Genomic DNA, 8,473 nt, shown 5'->3' on the forward strand with positions numbered 1-8,473 from the left:
GCATGCTCTGTCTCTTGTTTTTTTTTCCCTTCCACTAAAAGAGAAAACAAACCTCCTGGAAGTATCAATAAATTAAGAAAAGTTTTATATAAAATAAAAGCTTGAGTCTTCAGAGTTGTCATAAAAATAACCTTCAGGAAAATTGATTCTAGCTAAAACCTTTATTGATAGGTCCAAAATGGAAAGAGTAAAGAGGAAAAAAAATTATGATGGATAGAAGAAACAGAAAAAGAAAATGGAGGCAAAGAGCATTTGAGGGAAATTTCAGGCTAGCTGTCATCCTTTGAGGAAAAGTTAAATGGTCAAATATGATTTTAACATTCTGTGTCTACCCAGTCCTAGGAAAAACTATTCGGTTTTCAAAAAGATATGGGGAAAACACTCCAATATAAGTCCGAAGATTATGTGCATTTTATGATAAGCATACTTGGCCCCCCCAAAAAAGTATAATTGTAACGGTAGAATTTCAGATGCTCTGACATCTGCACAGAAAAGGAATTTAAATCAGTAAACAACTATGGGACCTACCTGTGCTGTTCCTGATACTGGGAATACAGAGACGAGTAATTCCTGGCCCCTGAATCCAGGCAGTATGTTAAAGCACACCAACCAACCAACCAACCAACCAACAATCAAAAACTATAATAAACTACTAATAATATGAAAAACTTATCATCAGGGCACAGAGAAACAAATGCTTAGCTCTTTAGCCTAGAGGAAGCAGAAATGCAGAATAATAAACAGCCTCTCAGAAAGTGGCACTTAAGCTGGCATTTGACAGTTGAATAGTTGTCTCCAGGTAGGCCTGGGCAAGAGGTTCTCTGTAAATTTCTGATACTCTTTGAAGTACTTAATGTCATATCAAACACTTTTAAAATGTGACCATATCAGACACTAAAGTGTACTTTATAATTTATACATAATCATATGAGTTGGATTGTATTTGAAGATGCTGTAAGGCCACACTTTGTAGACAACAAATGAAATGTTTATTAATTCAATTTTGTGATTATTTTTTCTTATATTTAGTATAATATATTTTTCCCATTAACATTTTCTTAGACTCTTGGGAAACCCATAGTCTCCAAGCACTGTTCCTGTGGCGCCTAATGGAAAATGATGCCTAAGGAGAAGGCATACAAGCCACAGGATTCAGTTTGAACAGAGGCTCTGGAAAGATGTATATTTGAGTCGGAAAGCCTCTCCAACAGTAAGATCACTGATTAACCCTTTATACATGAACTCCTTTCCACACTTGGAGAAGCCATTCTCTCTACCCTGTGGTCAGATGTCACCAGCAAAGTGCATCAGTAAGGGTTCACTCTGAGAATTTATTTTCCTATTGACCCTGTGATCGTGGATGAGCCCTTTAGCCTCCTGAGCCTTTTTTTCTCCATTCATGAAATAAAGATAGTACTATAGCACTATAAATGTGATGTATTTGAAGTTTCATATGGAAGACTTTCTAGAGATGTGAGGCATTATAGCAGCCACAATAACCAACCCAGTGCTTTTTATCTAGCACTCTTCTTCAACCTTAGAAATGGCAAAAGTTCTTAAAATATTTTCTTCACTAGAAAAACAATATGTAATAAGATGATGAAAAGGACTCTTCTTTAAGAAAGCATTGAAACAGAGCCTTTCTAAAACAGAAAACACTTGAAAAATGTTGATTTTTGTGAATTATCATATGCAAAATCATGCCTGACTGATGTATGGATGCTCTTGACTTTGAACACTTCTTTTTTTCCCCAGCAAGGTCTTCTTTTATTCACTGGGGTGGGTTTTTGAAATGCGGTGCAATTTACAGCCGAAGGTGTCAGGAAAGCAAGCCTGCAGTGCAGAGAATCGCAAGAGGCTTGTATAACTTCCCCGCCTGATGGGCACCCTCATCTCACCTGTGGCCACACCTGCTGGCCTGGAAGGGGCCAAGTGGACCTTAGAATGAGATCTGGGTACCTGCTCCGTTGGAAGTTCACGACCACATCCATCTGCCCTCCTTATGTACAACGGTGTGCAAAAATATCTGAAAATATCTTCACACAGGGTCACAAAATAGGCTCTGCTTGGCATCTTTTGGCCTAAGAAGAGTTCTAGCCATGCAGGAAGGGTCACGCAGTTTCCGTCCTTCCAAACGCCGGGGCATCACCAGCTGCCTCTGCCCCTGCCAGTCCAGCCTTCTCACGGCGTCTCCGCCGCCGCCTTCTTCAGGAGTCCGGACGCCAGCGAGCTGAGCTGGGTACCTCGAAGCCATGCATACCCGGGCTCTTCAGCGCACTTTCTCCACTCGGAGCACAGCTGGGATTGGCAGCGGAAGGAGACTGGCGTCAGAGGCCGTAAGCAGCGTCAGAGGCCGTAAGCGGCGTCAGAGGGTGTAAGTGGCGTCAGAGGCCGTAAGCGGCGTCAGAGGGTATAAGCGGCGTCAGAGGCCGTAAGCGCAAAGGGGGCCAGGCTGAGGCGTGAGCCGCTGGCCTCCAGGCGGAGGTGGAGCTGGAAGTAGCCCGCGCCCCGCATCAGCCCTGGTAGCCAAGATGCCGGCCAGCGGCGTGAAGAGTTGGAAGTGGGCCTGGTCGCAGCAGAGCGTCTGCTCCTTTGTGCGAGGCCCTGGGGCCTTCAAACCGTCTGTGAGGGGCTGGGCCACTTCTCCGCCACAAACACCGTGTGGCAGAGCTCCAGTAGCTGATGGTGGACGGAGAGAGCCGCCTTTCTGGACAGCTCTCGTGCACTGGGCCCAGTGGGCCTGTGCAGCCTGCGGGAACCGCAAGCTCTCCCCCTCGCTCCGTCCCGGCAGAGCCGTAGAAGGGCCCGTCTCCTGGCGCGTCCAAGGCCTGGATGCTGGTTGAGAGGAGCAGGCCACCCCTTGAAGTCACCTGCGCGTACTGGGGTGGCCTGAGGCTCTTGGCCTCCAGTACCATGGAAAAGGCAGGTCTGCCGGAGCAGTCGCTCTTCCTCATGGACGCAGGGAGCCTCGTGTCTTCAAAGCCTGACGCCCATGGTCCTAGGAGCCTGAGCTGTGGCCGGTTGCCCACGCACGTCCTTCTTCTCCTCCAGGTCCCTTCTGGCTGTGACGCGTCCCTAGCACCGCACCGGCTCCTCCACCTGCGTCCAGGCACCAGTTAAGTGTGCAAAGCGGTAAGTTATTGCAGTATTTTCTTTTGTAAGTTATTGCAAAATTTTCTTTTGTAGATGAGGGAAAAGGAGCTCATAGATATCTATGAGACTTTTATTTCCTTCTAATCAATGGATATTTTGAAACAGTTGTATGATAAATTTGGTCACCTCTATAAACTAGGAATAATCAACATAATTTAAATATTCTGCATTGACAAGTATAAAAATATATTTGTGTAGTGTAATTAACTGTTATGTATCAAGACAGATTCAATATTAATAAGTCAAGGTAAAAAATATTTTCAGGTTTCTTTGGGATAAAGTACATACAAATTACAACATTCTTCAGTTATCAGAAAGACCTATTTAAATTTTTTTATTGACTGAGCTAGTCTTCGTTTCAAAACCAGTGGGTTTTTTGTTTTTGTTGTTGAAGTATAGTTGATTTACAATGTTGTGTTAGTTTCTGGTGTACAGTGAAGCGATTCAGATATATATAGATATGTATCTGAATATATATATGTATTCTTTTCCATTATAGTTTATTACAGGATATTGAATATAGTTCCTTGTGGTATATAGTAGGACCCTGTTGTTTATCTATTTTATATATAGTAGTTTGTATTTGCTAATCTCATATTCCTAATTTATCCCTCCCTCATCCCCTTTCCCCTTTGGTAACCATAAATTTGTTTTCTGAGTCTGTTTCTGTTTCAAGAATAAGTTCATTTTTGAGAAGAAGTTCATTTGTGTCATATTTTAGATTCCATATGTAAGTGATATCATATGGTATTTGTCTTTCTCTTTCTGACTTACTTCACTTAGTATGATAATCTGTAGATCCATCCATGTTGCTGCAAATGGCATTCTTTCATTCTTTTTTATGGCCGAGTAGTATTCCATTGTGTATATATACCAAATCTTCTTTATCCATTCATCTGTTGATGGGCATTTAGGTTGCTTCCATGTCTTGGCTATTGTAAATAGTGCTGCTATGAACATTGGGGTGAATGTATCTTTTCAAATTAGTTTTTTTTTATCTTTCCCGGATATATGCCCAGGAGTGGGATTGCAGGATCATATGGTAGCTCTAATTTTAGTTTCTTAAGGAACCTCTATACTGTTTTCCATAGTGGCTGCACCAAGTTACATTCCCACCAACAGTGTAGGAGGATCCCCTTTTCTCCACACCCTCTCCAGCATTTCAAACCAGTGTCTCTTTTTTTAATTGTTATTTATTTATTGAGATGTATAATGACATGAACCAGATGGATACACAGAAATAATTAACTTTCATCAAATTTTGGCACATGTGAATGAGGAGATATGCCTTGAAATTTGAGAAGGCAGAAACTTTATGAAATATCACTTCAAAGTTTGCATCATAAAAGAGGAAATAGATTCAAAAAATAAACATATTCTTAACAGAGCCATTATGTCCCACAAGTGAAAATTATATATGTGTTGGAACATAAATATACAAGGTCTATTACGTATAAGGTCATTTCACTCTTTTAGAGACCTCCCCTAGAGGAAATGCAAGAGGTCAGATTCAGAGCACCAGGTTTTGTTATGTACACCTTATTTTATTTTGTTGAAGTATAGTTGATTTACAGTGTTGTGTTAATTACTGCTGTGCAGCAAAGTGACTTAGTTGTACATACATACATTTTTCTTCATATTCTTTTCCATTATGGTTTATCACAGGATATTGAATATAGTTCCCTGTGGTATAAAGTAGGACCTTGTTGTTTAATCCATTTTATATATACTAGTTTGCATCTGCTAAGCCCAAATTTCCAATCCATCCCTCTCCCACCCCCTCCCCCTTGGCAACCACTAGTCTATTCTCTATATCCCTGATTCTGTTTCTGTTTCATAGATAGGTTCATTTGTGTCATATTTTAGATTCCACATATAAGTGATATCATATGGTATTTGTCTTTCTCTTTCTGACTTACTCCACATAGTATGATAATCTCTAGATCCATCCATGTTGCTGCAAATGGCATTATTTCATTCTTTTTTATGGCTGAGTAGTATTTCATTGTATATGTGTATATACCACATCTTCTTTATCCATTCATCTGTTGATGGACATTTAGGTTGTTTCCCTGTCTTGACTATTGTGAACAGTACTGCTGTGAACATAGGGGTGCATGTATCTTTTTGAACTGTAGTTTTGTCTGTATATATGCCCAGGAGTGGGATTGCTGGATCATATGGTAATTCTATTTTTAGTTTTCTCAGGAATGTCCATACTGTTTTCCATATTGGCTGCACCAGCTACATTCCTACCAGCAGTGCAGGAATGTTCCCTTTTCTCCGCACCCTCTTCAGCATTTCAAATCAGTGTTTCTTATTCCAGCCAGAACACATTTATTGTTCGTATCTGCCCCAGCTCCTACTGTGGAGCCTAGCATGTAGTAGGTGCCAAATGAACATTTGTTGATTGGCAGACTAATAATATTTTACAAAATTATTATTAGTTATTTTTCATTTGATATTGAGTATTGTCCAGTACTTTAAGATGGTTTATTAATATATAAAGCTAGCATTTTTTTACTGTATGAAAAAATCCAAATTGGAAAATGTTATGAAAGCTGATTTTTCAGTTTTATATTCTATTAAATACATACTACAATTAGAAAATTACAAAAATAAACAATAGCATTGCCAGAATGATTTTATCCCACAGAGCACTGCATGTTTCTTAGTTTGAGATTTTTCATACAAAAGAAAAGTGGAGGATGGATGAATCATAGTCAAACTGCAATACATTTCCCCAAACCTACCTTGTGCTAACTCTCAATAAAACTTTCTTTTCATGTTATCGCATCCAGTCTTTACCACCCACAAATGCGCTGCCAAGTTACTGATAGAACTCCCTATCCTGTCTTCATGGCTGTCCAGTGCCTACTCTGTCTTCAGTATCCAGGTGAGGTCCTCCCTCCTCCTGGAAGCCTTCCCTGCAACACTCAGCCTGCAGTGAACTCTTTCCTCTGAACTCGTATAGGAGCAATAACACTCGTCACACACTTAACATTCTTTGTATTTTTACATTACTGGCTAAATTTCCTGTGTATATGTTTGACCATTCTAGTTAGGTTGTTTTTAAGGGTAGATACAACCACAGAGGTGTGTCAATTCGGTCTTGTTGTAAGAAAGTAGAAACTGAAGCCCACCAGGAGGCATTAAGCAAATGGCCCAAGTTCATAACTTTACTGCATACCTAGACAGTACAGGTTTTGCATACCTTTGTGTCCACATCAATGCTAAGCATGGTGCCTCATGTATAATACATTTTGAGTTTTTTGTTGTTGTTTTGTTGTAAACTTGATGTACAACATCCATCCCACTACAGATTTTAAGAATATTTGCTCAGTGATTTGGTAGAGATGTTTGTGTGAATGTGCTTTCATATGGTGAACAAATACTTGTTTTTTTCAAGGCTGTTTGACAACAGTCTATTCACATATTTGACAGTCTCACCACAACAGACTCCTCTGGCTTAACAAGTTCTGTGTTGATACAGACAAAAGGGGTGGGATGGGGGGGGAAGCTTAGAAAAATTGAGTTAATTTACAATTTGTAAAGAAAGATAAAGGTGTATTATTTTTACCCCATGCCTACCCTCTCAACCCCACTCAGGAAAAAGCTGGATATGTGTGTGTGTGTGTGTGTGTGTGTATACATACATACATACATATACATATATATATATACACACACACACATATATATATCTATTCAAAACTGTGACATGGATCAGTGCCTACGAAAGAACCTGGAAGTATATGGGAAGCAGGGAGGAGGAGGAGGGGGTCCTGGCAAAGAAGAGTTCATTGTTGTACAATAAGGTCATTTATTTGAATCTGTATCCAAAAAGGTGTTTCCTTTTAAATATTCACGAGATGTTCTGTCATTATGAGCCCAAAAGGGAGACCTTTATCAGATGCTGGGTGAGAACCGGGACTTCCACCCTTCACCTTACATTGGTTATGGGTCCTTTCGGTAATATATAACTAAGGAGAGTATTGTGTCCTAAGTGCTTGAGAACAAATCACCCAAATTCCCTGTTTTCCCTACCTTTAGTGAAAGTCAAACTTCACTAAGTCTGCACACCTTGCAGTTTCCCTCCTGAGGCGGTATTTTTCCCTACCGAAAGTCCTTACCCTGAAATCTTTGGCAGAAGTTGCATAGTAGAGTCAGAAACTCAAGCAGATAGTGAGGTTGGCCTTACGCCCCTTAGCTACCCATGAAAGGCTTGAGGCATCTGCCATCACCTAGGGGTAGGGGGTGGGGAGTTGCTCACAGAGGACTGGCGTAAGTTTGACAAAATATTGTTAAAACTCCTTAAAGTTGTTAGCAGGAAGCAAGACTGAATATGTGGCCAGGTTGTCCTCCACTGGCCTCACCTGGGTCCTCTGTCCCATTGTTCACTCATCATCGTACATCTCTCACACCACCTGGCCTCAAGGTGTTACCTCTCAGCCTCAGTGTTTTTCTCTCCTTTTATGTGGATAGTGGTTAGAGACGTCTCACGGAGGTTTCCCCTATCTATTCCCGCTGTGCATAAGAAAGAGTTGGGATGGCCTTACTGCTAGTAGAATTATCTCCTTTAAAGACCAGGAAGTCATGGGGAAGACCTTTCTGGATACTGATTCTTTCTTCCACACTCAGCCCCCACAGCAGCCCTCGTTTCCAGGATGTGTTTTGATTTCTTGAATCCATTTAATTATGACTGACTATTCTTGTTTCTTAGAACAAAGTTCATAAATCTTTGAGCTGTTCCTGCTCTTTGGGTTACATAGTAATAGTAATGAAAATAACAGTGATGGTAATTAACACTTATTGAGGACTTTCTAGGTGCTAGATAATGTGTATTAATTCATTAACCCCTGTATTAGGGTTCTCCAGGTATATATCTCGTATTGGCTTTGTTTCATATTATGAGGAATTTGATCATGCAATTATGGATGCTAAGAAGTCCCCATGATTTGCTGTCTGCAAGCTAGAGACCCAGACCCAGTGTGAAGACCTGAGAAATAGGGGCGCTGATGGTATAAACCCCAGTTCAAGGGCAGAAGAAGAAATGTGATGTCCCAGCTAGAGTAGCGAGGCAGTAGAAGATGAATTCCCCCATCGTCCTCCTTTTGTTCTATTCAGGCCCTCAGTGGGTTGGATGATGCCCACCCATATTGGGGAGGACCATCTACTTTACTGAGTCTACCAGTCCAAATGCTAATCTCATCTCGAGATATCCTCACAGCATAACCAGAAATGTTTAATCTTGGCACCCTGTGGCAAGTCGACACAAACCATCACAATTCCTATAGATCTCTGAGGTAGATACATTATT

Source organism: Mesoplodon densirostris, chromosome 4, assembly GCF_025265405.1.
Source record: "Mesoplodon densirostris isolate mMesDen1 chromosome 4, mMesDen1 primary haplotype, whole genome shotgun sequence".
In the NCBI taxonomy this organism is placed as follows: Eukaryota; Metazoa; Chordata; class Mammalia; order Artiodactyla; family Ziphiidae; genus Mesoplodon; species Mesoplodon densirostris.